General features: G+C 49.0%; 1 non-coding gene and 1 pseudogene across 1 annotated transcript; both read left to right on the top strand.

Annotated features, from left to right (window-relative positions):
* Window positions 1–9162: 9162 nt before the first annotated feature.
* On the top strand, window positions 9163–9335 carry LOC133106490 (U2 spliceosomal RNA; annotated as a pseudogene).
* Window positions 9336–9682: 347 nt separating this feature from the next.
* LOC133106100 (U5 spliceosomal RNA) lies at window positions 9683–9794 on the top strand. The gene has a single exon (XR_009704277.1). It is a non-coding gene; the product is annotated as a U5 spliceosomal RNA (small nuclear RNA).
* Window positions 9795–18491: the final 8697 nt, after the last annotated feature.

The raw sequence follows: 18491 nt of genomic DNA on the forward strand, positions 1-18491 counted from the left end.
GGGAAGAGGCAGTTTCTGGTGAGGCTCAGGCCTGAAGAGGAATCGGTGGGTGGTGTGAGGCCTCTCACATCTAAGGGTTTTTTAACTTATCCTGGCCTACCCACATACTGCAGGAGATGTTCGAAATATGGCCACATGTCCAAGGACTGCAGTTTCTTTGTGTGTTTGGCTTGTGGGGAGGAAGGCCACGCAGCTCAGAAGGAAGGAAGTGCCACCTGTGTGGGAGTCAGGAGCATCTGATCCGTGACTGCCCCGCCCGGAGACGTACCTAAGCAGAAGCAGCCGGAGGACAGCCAGCTCCCACCGGTGGTGTGGAGGAGGAAGAGCAGCAGGAAGGTGAGCGGAGCCAGAGAGAGGAGCTGGGACGGGAGCAGGGGGGTGCTGCTTCTGCCGATGCAACGCCTCCTGGAGGAGAGGAGGAGGAAACACCAAAAACTGGAAGCGAGCCAGCCGGGGAAGAGCAGCGAGTTGGTGCGGCACAGGTTTCGGAGGCAGCCCCTGCAGCGGAGGGGGTGGTGGAGGAGTCGGAGCTAGAGGCCTCGACTTTGACAGACAGGGCAGTGCTGGCCCCTGGTGGAGCAGAGGTGGCAGTGCATGCAGAGGCAGCAGAAGAGGTGCCCCCAGAGGGAGCTTTTGCGGCAGTACGCGCAGGGGCAGCTGGGGGTGAGGAAGGGGGTCTGGAGGGAGGGGTGAAGCGCAGCCGCGCCCCCATTTGGGCAGAAGCTATGGAGGACATGTCGGTAGCGAGCACCAGTGGGGGGAGCGGATCTCCAGGGTTGGGGAAAAAGAAGAAGGTAAGGCTGGGCGTGGCAGGGGGGATTTTCACTTGGACTCCGAGGACTCCGCAGGCAGGTCGAGCAGCGAGAGCCGGGTGAGGGACATGGCTTCCCCACTGTCCGAGTGTGGGTATGATGAGGGGATGGTCCAACAGAGGTCCCCGAATGAAGTACCCTTTTTGGATTATGAGGAGGAAGGGGGAGGGAGTTTTGGGGGGTTCAGCCTGTGATGGCGGTGTTTTATTTTCTTGCCTGTTTGCGTCATGGCAGAATGTTTTTCAGTTTGTTTTCTACAGGAGGTGCATTTGAGATCCAATGAGGATTCTAGTAAATTTGTGTTAGAATGGAAGAAGGGGTTTTCTTTTTGGAGTGTGGGAGGGGCTCATTCTTCCGGGGTGGGAATTTTGTTTAGAGGGAGGGAGATAAAGATTGTAAATGTGTTCTCCTGGGTTCAGGGGAGGGTCCTTGTGGTAGACGGGGATTGGAGGGTCATAAGGTTGAGGGTTATAAATGTTTATGCTCCAGCCCTAGTACAAAGGTGAAAAGATTTATTTGTATCTCTGGAACAGGTGTGTGCCACAAGCAGGTTTGTTGTGATGGGGGGGGATTTTAATGTTTCTTTTGAGTCACCTGATTTTTCGGTGGCACACCTGAAAGGTGTGTTGGGGAGGTTTTCCCTGAAGGATGGGTTTAGGGAGGTGGACCCTGGCCAAAGGACCCTGGACTTACCTGGGGGAACAGTAGGGGGGCCAAGTCCCGCCTTGATTTCGTTTTTGTTCCAGGGGGGAAGGAGAGTGAAGGCGGCCAAGGTAATTCCACTGTTCTTCTCTGACCACAGCGGGGTGGCGGTGACAGTGGGGTGGGATGCGCCAGCCTTTGGGAGAGGGTGCTGGCGCATGAACACACAGATTTTGAAGGAGGAGGCTTTTTGCGTGCGCTTCAGGGAAGCGTACGAGGGGTGGGCGAAGCTGAAGCCATTTCTTAGCTCGGCAGTAGAGTGGTGGGAGTTGACAAAGGCCCGAATTAAGGCCTTTGTTATTGCCTACTGCCGGGGAAAGAAAAGGAGGGAGCAGAGGTACTCCCTTAAGCTCCAGAGAGAGCTAGAGGGGCTCTATATAAGATGGAACAATGGGGGGGAGTTTGATGAGGGGAGGTGGGAGGTTTTAAAGGCAGAGCTTAGGGCTCTGCATGAAGACAAGGCACGCACCCTGGCTTTTAAGAGCCAGGGAGAGAGCTATGAGAAGGACAAGACCTGCTCCTCATATTTTTTTTCAGAGGGTGAGGGCGAAGAGGGCGAAGAGGGCAAAGAGGGTGATGGAAGGGCTGAGGGGGGAGGACGGGAGGGTGCACAGAGGAACTCAGGAGATGCTGAAGATGGCCTCCTGTTATTACTCAGAGCTCTTCAGGGAAAGGGAGGTGGACACGAGTGCCTCAGAGCGCTTTCTGGGTTTGGTGGAGGAGAGGGTGCCGGAGGGGGTGAGGGCAGTCCTGGAGATGCTTTTCAGCTCGGAGGAGCTCAGAAAGGCACTCTCCGGGATGAAGGGAGGGAAGGTCCAGGGGAAGGATGGGATTCCCAAAGAATTTTATTTGAAATTCTGGGAGCTGGTGGGTCTTGATTTTTTAGAGGTGGTGGGGGAGATCTTTGAGAAGGGGGAGCACAGGCCCTCTCACTACACCCGCAGTATCAAACACCCCGACAAACGCACCACCGTGTTCTCCATTTTATCCCAGATCCCCTCAGACGTCGTCCTGCTCCAGGAATGTGGCATTCTGTTTCGGGAGTGGGATGGTGCTCTGGGGGGGGAATGGAGAATGGGAGACTCTCTCTGGTCTGGCTCTAACATCGCCAGAGCTGATGGGGTCGGCACGTTGATGAAAAATCCCTATGCTAAAATAACAGCACACAGCATTGTGGAGAGTGGGCGAATCCTCGTCACCGATCTCGAGGTCGGGGGTTCCCCACTCAGGGTCATCAACGTGTACGGTCCCACCAGCGTGGCCGAGAGAGTCTCCCTTTTCACAAAACTATCACCACTGTTACACGGCACGATGCCCGTCGTCGTGGGGGGAGATTTTAACTGCGCTTCAAGAGATGAGGACCGCAGCAAACCAAGACCGGATCGCTCCGGCACCCTGCTGCGGTCCCTCATGGAAGATTTCTCCCTCTGCGACGCCGAGGGCGCCTCTCCTCCCCAGCACACGTTTGTGAGTTCCTCTGGCTCCTCCTCATCCCCAGGCCTGAGGGTGCACAGCTATTCCACCAAGGCGGTGCACTTCTCGGACCACCACATGGTGACCGTGTCCCTGGTCTGGGAGAAATCTATAACCGTGGGTAAGGGGCTCTGGCGGATGAACATCAGCCATCTCCAAGACCCCCAGGTGCATCTCTCCTTCTCGAGAAGATACCTGGAGTGGGTGAGTCTGAAACATCTCTGACTCCCCGGTGGAGTGGTGGGAGATGGTGAAGGAGTGAGGGTGAAGGAGCGAAGGTGGATGCTGTCGGCAGGGGCCAGTTTGTGGTTATCGCTTCTCGTCCTTTTGGCTAAGGTAAGCGATCGTGCGCTATATTCTTATATATATATAAGTATCATTTTATCATTCTTTTTGTGCAGGTCGTGTCGAGGAGCCCAACTGGAGAGGAGGAGTGAGGCGGTCCTCCGGGAGGGTAAGGCCCTTTGTGGGCCTCAGTCTTAATGGAGACGGTAACAGAGGGGGAGAGTGATGAGGAAATGGCAGTGGATGGAATTGTCCGAAAAAGAGGAGCAGAGACTGGAACTGAAGGGGTGGGGAAGAAGAAAAGGCGGGGGAGGGAGAGGTGGGGCCTGACGGCTGGGCTGTCTGACAGCGGGTCATCAGGCTCCTCCCCTATCTACCCGGAACAGGCCCAAAACCAAGCCCCGTACATATCAGAGACTGAAACATCGTCCTCTGCTGGGTCACCAGCAGGAGGGAGTGGGGGGCTATGGCATTTCTTTCATCTTCCTGGTGTTTTTAATTTACTCTGCCTGTTTTAACCCCCACTTCTTAATTTAAAATATATAGAAATAAAATGGCTTCCCAGCACATGCCCCTCACAGTGGCAACCATTAATGTATGCAGTGTGAGGACATTAAAGCCGGCAAGATCTGTGTTGTGTGCTTTGGAAAGTGTGCAAGCAGATGTGATTTGCCTACAGGAGTGTGGGCTGCCATATCGCTCCTCCTACAGGATGTGGGAGGACCTATGGCAGCAGGGGCCGTCTCTCTGGAGCGGCTCCCACTCCAATCGGGCGGATGGTGTGGCAGTGCTGGTGAAGAACAGAAACATTGAGGTGAAGGGGAGCACAGTGGTGAGAACAGGCAGAGTTTTATCAGTATCTCTCTCTTTTAATGAACTCACTTTTAACCTCTTAAATATTTATTGCCCTCAGGGGAAGCAGGAGCGCTGGGAGCTCCTTCAGGAGCTTCCCACATACCTTTTCGGGCAAGCTCCTCTGCTATTGGTTGGGGATTTTAATTGTGTTTTAAACAGGGCTGGGCGGAGGGGAGCAGGGGAAGATTTTAAAATGGACAAAACATCCTTTTATTTGAAAAATTTAATTAACGATTTTAAACTCACAGATATTTATTCTGCTCTTAACCCGGGGCAGGAGGGTTTTACCTGGCGCACGAGTGATGGATCCCGGGCATCGAGGATTGATTTCCTCTTTGCCAGGGGTTTGCTGGTCTGGCATCATCTCTGAGCCCGGTATTTTACTCAGACCATTCCCTGCTGTGCTGCTCCCTGGCTGTGAAGTCAGGTGTAGCAGTCGGCAGGGGAATATGGAAACTGAGCTGCCGGTTGTTGGAGGACCCGGCAGTAGTGATGGCTTTTAATGAAGTTTATAAAGAATGGCAAACTCTCCAGTGTTTTTATGAGACCTGGGCTGAGTGGTGGGAGTGGGTAAAAAAAACAAATAAAGGGGTTTTTTATTAAGCAGGGGAGGGAGGAAAAAGCAAAGGAGAGGAGGGTGTGGGTGGGACTACAAAAAAGATTAAATAGATATGGGAATTTAATAAATATGGGGTTTGCTTTTAAAGAAGAGTATGAAGAGGTAAAAAGAGAGATGGAGATTTTAATAGAAAAGAAATGCCAAAGCATCATTTTTAGGAGTAGAGAGAAGGAGATTGAGGAAGGGGAAAAATGTACCCGGTATTTTTTTTCAAGATTTTATCAAGGAATATTTTAATGAAGGGTCTGAAGGGAGAAGATGGAGTTTTAAATACTGAAACAGATGGCATGCTAAGGGTGGTGGAGGGTTTTTATGGTAATTTATTTGGAGAAAAGGAGGTAGAGGAGGAAAAGTTAGAGGAGGTGCTAAATTTTATAGAGGGAGTGGCGGAGGAAAGAAGCAAATTGGAGGGAGGAATTGGGAGGGAAGAATTAAATGATAGTGTTAGGTCTTTTAAAAAAGGAAAAGCACCTGGTCTAGATGGGTTGCCACAAGAATTTATGCGAAATTCTGGTATTTATTAGAAGCAGACCTTTTAAAATTTTTTAATGAATTTGACCATTTTTTAATTTTACCCAAGGGTTTTAGAGAGGGGGTGGTCACACTCATTTTTAAAAAAGGGGATAGGTCCAATATTAAGAATTGGCGTCCGATCACCCTTTTAAATTTCGATTTTAAGCTCTTGAGTAAGATTTTAACCCTGAGGATGAGGACGGTTTTACCTGACGTGATCCACCCGGATCAAACTTGTGCTGTGGCTGGAAGGAGGATCACTGACAGCCTCGTACTGGTAAGAGACGCCATCTGTTTTGCGAGAGACAGAAACATTCGGCTCGCCGTACTAAATTTAGATTTCGAAAAGGTGTACGATCGAGTCTCGCACCAGTACCTGTTCAAGGTGCTGGGGAAAATGGGCTTTTCGGCTGGGTTCTTAGCACGGGTGGGGCTTCTGTATACGGGGATTAGAAGCAGAATCCTGGTGAACGGGGTCCTCTCCAAGGCAGTAGACGTCCGCTGTGGTGTCCGCCAGGGCTGTCCGTTATCGCCACTCCTGTTTGTGTGCTGTATAGAGCCACTGGCACAAGTGTTGAGAAGGGATACCCGGATAACAGGGCTGGGCATTCCAGGGAGCGGTGGGCAGGAGGCCCGCTGCATTTTATACATGGACGACGTGACCGTACTCTGCACTGACCAGCCTTCCATTGACCGGACTGTTGACAGGACAGTGTGGTTTGGGAGGGCCTCAGGGGCAAAATTAAACAAGGACAAATGTAACTTGAAACTGTACGGACGTTGGACAGAGACTGAACTCTCTGGAATGCCAATGACTGTAAGACCTGACCAGGTGAGAATCCTCGGGGTCCATTTTAATTCTGACGGACATGGGGTAGGGATGAGTTAGAATTTTCGAATATTAGAATATTCGCGCAAGTCAAATTATTCGAATAGTATTCCAGGGTCGCATTTTAAATGAATTTATACACCGTGTATTGAACTACAGATATGCTGCAATTGGCAACCGTAGCCTACTGTGTAAGCGCCTATCTCTATCCTATATGAGCCTTGTGTACCTAATAGCAAGGTCCTCACACTGCCATCTGTTGGCCATTTAAATTCACTACACTAGCCTGCATTATTGTACAAGTACAGTAAACGCAAGACATGGAAAGATTGGCACAACGAGGTCGAAAAAACTACGGAGAACACCGTGAAATGCAAATTGTGCAGCACTAATTTGTCCTACCACAATTCAACGACAACTATGCACTCGCATTTTAAGGCAAAGCATCCGAGCGAGTTACAGCAACGGGCCGTGAGTACCCAACCATCTATAGCTAACTTTGCTATAAGGCAAGATTGTGCAGTACTGTCGAACAAGGTGGAATTCGATTTACGATATGTTTGAGCGCCTGCTTGAACAGCGATGGGCCATTGTGGCTCTCGGATAGAGCTTTCACTAAGCTGTCTGACGCCCAAACCCTTGATTTAACTGACGATAACTGGTGTCTTATCGAGGAGTTGCTACCAGTGCTGCGCTCATTGAAATGTGCTACCACTGCTCTGTGTGGGGAATCAGGGGTGTCTAGTTCAATTATATATCCCGCCACAGCAACTCTGCTGTCCAAACATCTGTGTACATCTCCAGGCGAATCCACAAAAGTCACCCAGTTCAAAAACGCCGTGTCTGTGTCACTGAAACAGCGCATAGCACCCGATGAGGTGGATAGCGCACGTAAAGTTGCGTTCACTGGATCCTTTCTCGACCCAAGGCATAAACACTTGCGATTTGCCGACGAAGCGGTCAAGAATGCTGTCAAAGCCAGGGTTCATGAGCTTATTTCAATAAGCACGGAGGTGGTAGAGAACAGTGATGACCCTCAACCGGGTACATCAGAGATGGCCAAAAAACCTCGTCTTGACTCTGCCATTGCAGCTCTATTTGGCGAAGAGTACCATACAGAGACGGCTGCAACACTTGACACAGAATTAAAACTTTACTGCAAGGACGCGTGTATCCCTCCGCACCTAGACCCACTAGATTGGTGGAAGATTCACGAAACGAAGTATGCGAGACTGGCGAAACTGGCGATGGCATACTTATGTGCGCCTGCTACTTCTGTGCCGTCGGAGAGAGTTTTCTCTGCAGCAGGACTGATAGTGAATCGGCTGCGCTCTCGCCTTCATCCAGATCACGTCGACATGCTGGTCTTTTTAAATAAGAACTTATAGAGACTTGCATTATAATGTTCATTGATTGACTCGTCTCGTCCAATTTGATGCTTTTGTTATTGTCGATTGTATGGTAGCCTAATTGTTAAAAATATATAGACTACCCGAATAGCCTTTTATTTCACTTTGTTATTACCATTTTGATTGGAATAATAGGCTCTAGCCTAGTTCTATTTAAAAAGCCATCGCGGAATCAAACGCCTATTCTAATGAGGCCGGTGTTATTGTCGGTAGGTTAATTGTTAAAAAAATTATATCCTACAAAAATATTATATCCTACAATAAATTATTTAACCATTGCTTTATGTAACCATTACTTTTGAATGATACACAGTTATATTAAATTAATATATTAATTATTTATTTTTGCGTGTGTGCAGGGGATTTTGAATATTCAAATATTCTCCCTCAATAGCCATAAACTATTTGAAAATGATTTAGTCCTGTAATGCACATCCCTAACATGGAGATGGGAACTGGGAGGGTATGTTAAAAACTACAGAAAAACGGCTACAGTTTTGGAAACAAAGGGAATTATCTTTAGAGCGGAAAATTCTAATTTTAAAATCTGTGATTTTACCTCTGTGGCTGTTTGTGAGTGTTGTGTTTGTGCCATCTCGTGCTGTGTTGTCCCGTCTTGATCGTGCTTTGTTTTATTTTTTCTGGGGAACAAAGTGGGAACGGTTGCCAAAAAGAGACCAGAGAAGGGTGGGAAGGGGGTTCTGGATTATTATTCTGTGTTGTGGTGCCACTTTGTGGCACTGCAGGTGTCCTTGTGTCTGTCCCTGTCTTGTAAAGCGTCTTTTTTTGTCAAGTTTTTTAGCGGGGCCTATTTTAAAAGCATTGGGGTGGTGAAGGTGCCTTTAACGGTGCCTTTGGCTTTTAAAATGGTGGGAGGGTATGTGAAGATGAAGGCCTTTTTAAAGAAGATGGGGTTGGAAGGGGTGGGAGCGGGGGTTTTAACTAACCACAAGTCTCTCCTGTCCTTTGTGCAGGGTAGGGATCCGGTGAGCCAGGTGCGTGAGCTGGCAGTAGGCCAGCCGGAAGAAGTTTGGAACGCTGTGGCCCACCCAGAGCTGCTGCATCGCCATAGAGACCTGGCCTGGCTGGCGGCGCATGGGGTCCTCTCGGTCCAAGGAGTGCTGCATGCCCGGAGACTGGCCAGGACTGCAAAGTGCCCTTGGCCCAGGTGTGAAGAGGAAGAGTCGGTCCGCCACTGCCTGTGGGACTGCCCGGTGGCAAGGGCCCTCTGGACACAGTGCGGGCCCCTGATCCAGCTGCTGCTGGGAGCGGGACTGACCCTGCAGTGCCAGATGGTGCTGTACGGCGTGGGCAGGGGAATGGACACACGCAAGTGGAGGTGCCTGTGGCTGGCAATAAACTGCTTTAAACAGGCCATCTGGTCGGCCCGCACTGTGTGCTGCCCGGTACAAAGGTCATCTTTTTTAAGGATCTTGTTGGTTATTTTAAACAGTTTTGTGTGGTTTTATCAATAAAAAAAGGGAAGGGTAAGGGGTCATGGTGGGAATTTTAATAAAATTACATACCTTTTATTGTATTTCTGTATATGATTTTACTGGAATTTAATTTTGTGATTTTGTTATTTAAGATTTGTTATTTATTCCTGTAATGACTTGCCCTTGCAAAAATAATGCATTGTAATTTTTAAATGTATTGATACAATAAAAACCTTTAAAAACAAAAAATCTATTCTTATCAGTTTAATATCTGATACGTCCCCTATCAGGGGACTATATATTAAACAGATTTTTGGCACAGGGAGTCGGAGAAGGAGCTTGCTCCGTCCGCTTCAAGCATCGACCCGTTATTGCAGTGCGTTCGGGAACGGTGCGCCTCTCCAAGTTTTGTGCAAAAAAAGGTTGTGTTTTGTTGTCCTTTATTAGGTGGGTGGGTTGCCCTGTTCTTCCCCCTTTTTGTTTGTTTGTTTTTTTGTATGTATGTATGTATGTAAATTGTGTTGTAAATAGGGTGAATATGTGCCCTTGTTGTAAGTGTGCTTGCCTCTGTTTTTTGGCAAAATGATGTAGTTTTGTGTGCGGGACGTAACTGTTTGTTATTGCGCTGTCTCGCTTTTCCCACCGTCCCTCTCGGATTGTCCGGCCGGCTGGCAGCAGTGGCAACCCCGGGTCAGTGGGAGTGGCTGGGAAGGGGGCCGGAGGCGCCTGGTGCGCTGAAAGGTCACATTTCGCTCGGGTTTCTCTTCAGCACGCACAAATCTTTCGCCTTTTACTAAAGATTTCCGTGGAGAGGAACGCACCTGAGTTTGTGCTATTTTTGGATGCTCCGTCCACAGGACCAACGCTTGGTGCCCCCCACCGGAAGGGAGGTTCACTAGCGGCAGGGGAGCTGAACCATCGGCTCCCCTTGCATGTTCGGTCCCCCTGGGACAGGCCATCAACCTCAGGCATGTTTTTGTTCTCTGCCTACAGCTGGACTCCGGCCCCCAGCAGGAATGGCGACGGCGGCTCAGCCAGGTGTGCGGCGCCACAATGCCGTCCGGCTAACCCTCCTGAACAGCGGAGAGGGGGGCAGCAGCGACAGGGTAGGCCCCCTGGTGGAGCAAGGGGCGAATGGCGCAGCTGCAGAGGGCGCCACCGAGCCAGCGTCCACTAGGGGGGGAACCAATGCTGCTGCCCCAACAGTCAACAGTCAGAGGAGAGTGACAGGTATGACCCTCCTGGAGTTTAGCCGGGCAGTGCTTCAGCGAGCCATGGGCTTCGTGCCAGGCGACCTGAACTGCCTGGTGAAGGTTCCAGGAAATGCCGATATTTTTGAAGTTAGCCTTAAGAACGCTAATGTCCTGGAGAGGTTCTGGAACCTCTATAGAGAGGGGAAGGACAGGTCTCCCCTCAACAACTTTCAAGTTGAGCCCCTGTCCGACACGGAAAGCAAAGTGGTCACTGTGCAGTTTTTTAATGAAACTGTACAGGACCACGATGTGAGTACGTGGTTGGGCAGGTACGGGCAAGTTAAATCTGAAGCCAGGAGGGTCCTGGATGAGGATGGAGTCTGGACCGGGGCCAGGAAATGGCTGGTCCAGCTCAAGCCTGACCCCTCTGCAGTGGGGGGGGGGGTATGTCACATCCCCAGTACCATCACGCTGGGGAGACACCGGGGCGTGGTGTTTTATTACGGCATGCCCAAGCTGTGCAGGAACTGTGGCGAGTTAGGTCACTTGGCCGCAGCCTGCACAGTGGTCAAGTGCAAGTCGTGTGGCGGCGAGCACGAGACCAGGGCGTGCCGTGACCCGAGGCCCTGTAATCTTTGCGGGGTGAGGGGGCGTCTCTTCCGTGATTGCCCCCTCTCGTACGCGAACAGGGCCCGGAGCACCGCGCCCCCACCACCGTCATTGACTGCCCCCCCCCCCCCCCCCACCCCACCCTATCCCCAAACCACGCATTAGAGCACCCACTCCCCCTTTGCCCCAGCCTGACAGCCTAACCCCCACAACACAAACACCACTAACCCTTCCCTGCAGCACAACACCGGCAACCCCCACCTCAACAGCACCCCCTGTTACCCAACCCACTGTCACCACAGTTAAAGAGGAGCCTGACTCTGACACCCCCATTGTGGTGGAGGGGTCAGACTCCTCATCAGCAGACTCGGACACAAACTCCATCACCCCGTGACAAAAACCGGAAAGAAAGGGAAAAAGAATTCGATCACCTACAACAGCTAAAGCACAAAATACACCCAGCCAGCCTCCAAACCCAGCAATAGCACGCCAACCGATCAATGCCAAAAGACAAACAGTACAATCAAACAAAAAACCGGTACACAGTCCCAAATCTTTCGCCAGGCCCAATCCCCTTCCCAAACCTGCTACCCATCCACCAAAATCTGTAAACCATAAGGAAAACTTGCAGAACATTGGCACACTTCACCCCCACTCCATCAGGGACCAGCCAGCCCCCGGTCCGGACTCTCAAAGGGGGGCGACAACATCCCCCTCCTCCCAGGCCCTGGGGGGAGGCCTGGGGCAAAAACAACCACCCCCACCTCTCCAGGACGGAACCTCCCAGGCAGTCAGGAGGGGAGACCCATGGGAGAACATGGTCAGGGGGTGAGTAGGCGCCACAATAACCCGGATACAATTTTCAACACAATTAACCAAATTTGTCAGAATATGGCGTGTCACCCCGATAAACGCACCACTGTTTTCTCCATTCTGTCACAGATCCCCTCAGACGTCGTCCTGCTCCAGGAATGTGGGATTCCGTTTCGGGAGTGGGATGGCCACAATGCTGCCCTCCAAAGACTAAGCCTCCTCCAGTCCCGAGGCCTGGATGTTAGCAGCGAAATCGCACAAGCTCGGCAGAGCCTCACCACCCTCTACCGGGAAGAGCGGAAGAAACAGACCTTCCGCTCCAAACTCCAGGGCCTCCAGGAGGATGAGAAGTGCACGCGGTTCTTCTTCCGCAGGGCACGAAAAGAACACGCGTGGAGATGGAGGACGGCGAGAAACGGAAAGGATTTAATTTTGAGTTCTTTGTGAAAAATATTTTGAAAGATCTTTTGATGGTGGACAGTGAAACAGTTTTTTGTTTGCAGGATTTTCCCAGAGAGGGTTTTTTGATTTCACTTTTGTGTTGGAAGCTGCCCGTTTTAACATGCACCGAAAAATTTTGGAGTGCAAGGAAAACCCAGCGCTACAAGGGATTACAATCCACCTGCTTTATAAGGCCATGCGACCCCTGACAATACATCTGTACAACCTCTTTGTACTGAAGTTTTGTGCAAAAAAAGCTTGTGTTTTGTTGTAATTTACAAGGTCGGTGGGTTGCCCTGTTCTCCCCATTTTTTAAACTGTTGTAAAAATGGTGAATAGGTACTCTTGTTGTTATTGTGCCTCTGTTTTTAATAAAATAATGTAGTTTTGTGGGGGTTCTGTGCCTTTTTCTCTATTTTTTTTTTTTTGTCTTTTTTTTTTTTTTTTTTTTACAAGAGTGCCATTTGTCGGGAGGGAAGGAGGCAATTTCTTTAGTTAAAGATTAGAAATTTAATAATAATTTATTAAGGGATAAGATTTTTGTTGAGCAGTTTCGAGTTTTATTTGGGTTGGCAGGTTTTTAAATGTCATTTTAATTCAATCCTGGATTGGTGGGAGAATCAGGGAGTTTTATCAAGGGTATGGGAGTGCGAAGAGGAGGGAGGAGAGGGAGAGGGTATGGCAGCTGCAGAGGGACCTGCAGTATTGGGCTGGGGTTGCCAACAGAGGAGGTGTGGTGGTGTGGGAGGAGGTAAATCGGATTAAGTCTGAAATTAAAGAGTATCATGTTGAGAGGGCGAGGAGGGTTTTGTTTATGGCCGGGGTGGAGAGGAGGGAGAAGGACGAGAAGGTGACAGCCTTCATCTTTCGGAAGGTAAAGGAGAGGCAGGCGGCAGCAGCAATGGAGGTCTTGTTGACAGAGCAGGGGGTTGAGGTGACGGAGCAGCAGGACAAGGTGGATGCAGCTGTCAGGATGTTTCTTTTTGGGACATTGTGGGGGCAGGATTTAGTTGAGGTTTATAATGAAATTGGGAGGGCTGGTTTATTACCATTTTCCATGAGGGAGGGAATGATTCATTAAATTTATAAGGAGACAAAAAGGAGTTGGGGAATTGCGTCCAGTCAGGCTGCTATGCGTGGATGTGAAGGTGTTGGGGAAGGTACTGGTCAACAGGGCTAGGGAGGTGATAGGGGAGGTGATAGGGGAGGTGGTCTCTGAAGACCAGACATGTGCGGTACCAGGTAGGTCAGGGATCCATAATTTATTTGTTGTCAGGGACATTGAGTAGGGCGTAGAGTAGGGGGGTAGGGGTTAGGGTTTTGAGTTTGGACCAGCAAAAGGCTTTTGATAGGGTAGATTCATGGGTTTTTGTTTCAGGTTTTAGAAAGGATGAATTTTGGGGAGGGCTTTATTTCATGGGTTAAGACTTTGAATAGGGGAGTTTTTAGTAGGGTAAAATTAAATGGGAAACTGAGTGGTCCAGTAGTGCAGGGTAGGGGGGTTAGGCAGGGGTGCCCTCTGTCGCCACTTTTGTACGTTTTGTTTATTGAGCCATTGGCAGAGATGCTGAGGGAAGATAGGGCTTTTGTTGGGGTGCAGGCTCCAGGGGGTATGGGGAGGCCCATCAAAGTGCTCCAGTATGCCAATGACACCACATTACTGGTTTCATGCGAAACAGACATAGACCGGGCGATGGAGACTTTGAATAGGTATTGTAGGGGGATGGGGTCTTTAATTTGAATAAATCTGCCATTTTGTTTTCAGAGGGATGGGTGGTTAGGACTGGGGGAAGGTATGGGCTATCCTACTACAGCTATGCAGACGATACCCAACTCTTCATCTCATTCCCACCATCTGATACACAGGTTTCTGCCCGTATCTCTGCTTGCCTGAGTGACATCCAGAGCTGGATGGACAACCACCATCTAAAGCTCAACCCAGGTAAGACTGATTCATCCCTGCTAATACCTCTCCCCATCTGGATCTCTCCATTTCCCTCGGGGATACCACACTCACGCCATCACCCAGGGCAAGGAACCTCGGCGTGGTGATGGACAGCAGACTGTCCCTTTCCGAGAACATTGCGGCGGTGACCCGGTCATGCAGGTTCCTCCTATACAACATACGGAGAATCCGCCCCTTTCTCACCCCCTACTCAACCCAGCTCCTGGTCCAAGCGATGGTTCTGTCCCGCCTGGACTACTGCAATTCCCTCTTGGCTGGCCTCCCAGCGTCCGCCATCAGACCCCTCCAACTTATCCAGAATGCAGCAGCTCGTCTGCTCTTCAACCTTCCCAAATACTCACACGTCACCCCCCTGCTTACTTCCCTCCACTGGCTGCCTGTCATGGCTCGCATCAAATTCAAAACATTGGTGCTAGCCTTCCAAGCAGTTAAGGGGTCTTCCCCAGCTTACCTACAAAAAAATCAGACCCTACATCCCTGCCAGACCTCTTCGTTCAGCCTCCACAGGCCGATTGGCACCTCCCCCTCTCCGAACCTCCACCTCACGCTCACGACTACTGTCTGTTCTGGCTCCACCGTGGTGGAACGAACTCCCCGTTGAGGTCAGAACTGTAGAATCTCTCCCCACCTTCAAGCGCAAACTGAAGACGCACCTCTTCAAGCAGCACCTCTCCCCTTCCCTCCCTACCTCCCTGTGGAGTTTAATTGTTGTCTTTGTGATTTACTTTGTGTTTCGGTATTTTTAGTTGGCTAGGTATGCAGTATTTGGATAATTAAGTTTGGTCACTTTTGCTTTGTTGTTTGTTTGTTTATTTGTTTGTTAAAATATATATATATATTTTTTTTTTTAAATAATTAGGCCCTGGTCCTTATCTTTGTTGTACGGGTAGCAATTGAAATTGTACTTCCCTCTAGGGTCTTTCAGCGCACTTATCCCTGGTTCTGGGTATGCACTTTGTTATACGTCGCTCTGGATAAGAGCGTCTGCCAAATGGCAATAATGTAATGTTCAGAGTGGGGAGGAGGGGTTAAAAATTTTTTTGAAAGGGAGGTCAGATAATTAAAATTGGGAAGTTTGTTTGGGGAGAGTGGAAAGAAGACTGAACATGTGGAGAAGCAGCGCTTCCCGGCTTGAAAAAAAAAAACTGGCGTCCACTCACCCTGCTGACAGTGGATTATAAGATGCTGGTTAATTCACTCTGCATGTATAATGTTAAAGTGAGTATATGCGTGTATGAGTATAATGGTAAGGGAGTGGAAGTGTAAGGATATAGGATATATAGGATATAGGAGGATATAGAAAAAGTAATGTAAGAGGATGTACATGACTGTTTTGTGATGTATAATGATGTCATGTAGCACACGGAACCAGAGTTGAGCACCGAGGAGGCCGTGCGTTCCCTAACCCAACATAGGCCCAGGCCCTGACTGGATCCCAGCCAAATTCTATCTGGCCTTCTGGGACCTCCTTCAGGAGGACATGCCAGAGGTTTTTAGAGCGGCATACAGGGAGGGGCGGTTAGGGGCCTCACTGACACAGCTCAGTAGCTCTTGTTCAAAAGAAGGGGGGACCTGAAGGAGGGGGACCCAGGATTGAATGGACCCAGGTAAAAACTTGTAATATTTCCTATCAAGTTATAAATGGTAAAACCCCAATAAACATTTTAAAATGCACTCGCTGTTTATTTAATTACCTTTACCGATGCTGGCAGACAAGTGTGTTTGTGTCTGTAACAGTGCAAGTCTCTTAGTGGTGCTAGTCCTTGACAGCTCCCCCCAGCTTTGAGGTAGAGCCCCTGTCTGACATGGAAAACAAAGTGGTCACTGTGCAGTTTTATAATGAAGCTGTGCAGGATTGTGGTTAGGCAGGTACGGCATTGATAAATCCAGATCTTGGAGGGTCCTGGATGAGGACAGAGTCTGGACCGGGGCCAGGAAATGGCTGGTCTAGCTCAAGCCCGACCCCTCTGCAGTCGGGGGGTATGTCACATCCCCAGCACCATCATGCTGGGGAGACACCGGGGCGTAATGTCTTATTACGGCATGCCCAAGCTGTGCAAGCTTGCCCACTCCCACCCCTTCAAACACTGAGCACAAAACAACACCTTCCCTGCAGAACAAACTCCGGAACCCAACACCAAAGCCACTCAATCTTTAATTATCACCGTTAAGGAGGAGCCTGACTCCGACACACCCATCATGGTGGAGGGGTCAGACTCCTCAACCACTAATTCTGAAGACACCATAACACCTTGGCAAAAGGCTAAATCAAAAAGGGGCAAAAGATTAAGATCCAACTGAAGCAGCACCCCAGAAACTCCCCACCCAGCAATAGCGTGTCACATGAAACAAGCCAAAAGAACAGTTCCACTCAACCCCAAGGAAACCCCAAAAACCTCCCTCTCTGCCCAAACAAACCAGCTCCACCTCCATCAAAGTCCAACCAAACAGGTCACTATCTCCAACATTTGGATTACATTTTGTTAATTATCCTTTTTTTTCTTTTCTTTTTTTTTAAATGCGGCATGAAATGGGAACGGTTGCCCAGAGCAATGATGAAAAGAAACCAGAGAAGAGGGAAGGGGGTCCTGGATTTTTACACTGCATTGGGGTGGTCAGGATTCCTTTAATTTCCCTTAATATTCCTTTGTTTGTCTGAGTTTGCCTATCCCTTGTGATTTGTTTGCGCCACTTCCGTTTATTTGGTTTTGACTTTTGATTGAGTTTTTTTTACTTTGATTTTTGCCTACCCCGTATGTACCTTTGCCCTTTAATTTTCTGGATTTTGACCTCATCGCTTTTTCGACTTTTGCATCTCATTTTGGCTCGGTTGTCTAGTGATCTCTTGGCTTTGGACTTGGACTGAAACTACGTTTTGGAATATCCCTGGGTCTGCGTCTGGGTTCTCAGGTTCGTACATAACAAATATGCAAGTTCTCAGCACAAATTCTGACCCATCTCATCCATATTGACACGGGGTGATGATGATTCTCTGGCAGGGGAGGGGCGATGCCCTGAGCAAGACCGCCTACTGTAAAGCTTGATAATTACACAGTGAAGTACAGGCTTAGTCACTTCTTTTGAGGTGAACATTTTTCCTGACAGAAAATGGCACGAATGACTTCAGGTGCTGCATGCCTTGTGGAAGAAGCAAACAACTCATCAGGTATCGACAGTGACAAAGAGCAGTGTCATTCTGAACAGCAAAAGGAACCAGCTGAGAAACAACTTCATGAGTAAATGCATTTCCTGCATGTGGACTGCAACTTCTCCAACTTTGAATAAAGTAATATTTACATTTGTAAATTACTATATGTGATGTGTAGTGGTGAAGCCAGGATTCTAAAACTGGTTGTACTTGCAGCACAATCAATATTGACGTACTGTATCTACGTTCAGGGATATGGCAGAAAAATAATTATTTGCTCAACAGACCAACTGCAAGGAAGGAAGTGTATGTCTTATATCGTTCAATGTGTGCTGTATTAAAACCTGTGTTCTTCTGAATAGTCAATAATGCGTGTATGTAAGTTCCCACTCTGTTCTGAATTCATGAAGGATTCTTACAATTACATCTCAAAATAATACCTCTGCATTTTTTTCTTAGGTAAACAGGCACCTTTGTTTATAGCCTATATAGACACGAACACAGGATTTATTAATTATATTTTTTGGACAGTGCTGCAACAAATTCTTACATGCTATACAAAGAACTGTCATCACTGGAACAGGAAGCAATGACACTTTTATGGAGGAGCTCACTGCACAGCTGTGTGGTGTCTCAGAGACAGAACCCAAGGAATCTCAACAGGCCATGTATGATCATGTGCCTGTGCCTCCAGCCACACAGACTCTGGATGTCAACAAGGTGGCGTCGTATGGTCACAAGAGGTGCATGCTGTGCAGGATGGACATTGGGAAGAAACGGAACACTCCGTGGAAGTGCAAAGAGGGTGATGTCCCCCTTTGTGGACAGCTAAAAGGGCACATTTGGGATATTTGTGAATTGCATCTTCATTGTATGTAGATTGTGAGGTGATTTCAATAAGTTCCTGAATCAAATTATGTATTTGTCTTTGAAATGGCTGACCGAGTATTGCTTTGTTGAAAGGCGTTCTCAGAGGTAGGCAGGGGTCAGGCCAGGTGTGAAAAGCCTACTTACTCAGCCTCATATTTTATATTTCTAATTTACTACAAGGCGGCACGGATGGTGCAGTGGGGAGCAGTGCCACCTCACAACAAGAAGGTCCAGGGTTCGAATCCCCGTCGGCCGGGGCCTCCCTGTGCGGAGTTTGCATGTTCACCCTGTGTTTGCGTGGGTTTCCTCCCACAGTCCAAAGACATGCAGGTTAGGTGGATTGGAGAGTCTAATTTGCCTGTAGGTATGAGTGTATGAGTTTGTGAGAGAATGGTGTGTGTGCCCTGCAATGGACTGGTGACCTGTCCAAGGTGTATTCCTGCCTTTCGCCTAATGTATGCTGGGATAGGCTCCAGCCCCCCTGTTCAGGATAAGCGGGTTCAGATAATGGATAGATT

This window comes from Conger conger, chromosome 12 (genome assembly GCF_963514075.1).
Source record: "Conger conger chromosome 12, fConCon1.1, whole genome shotgun sequence".
Taxonomy (NCBI): domain Eukaryota; kingdom Metazoa; phylum Chordata; class Actinopteri; order Anguilliformes; family Congridae; genus Conger; species Conger conger.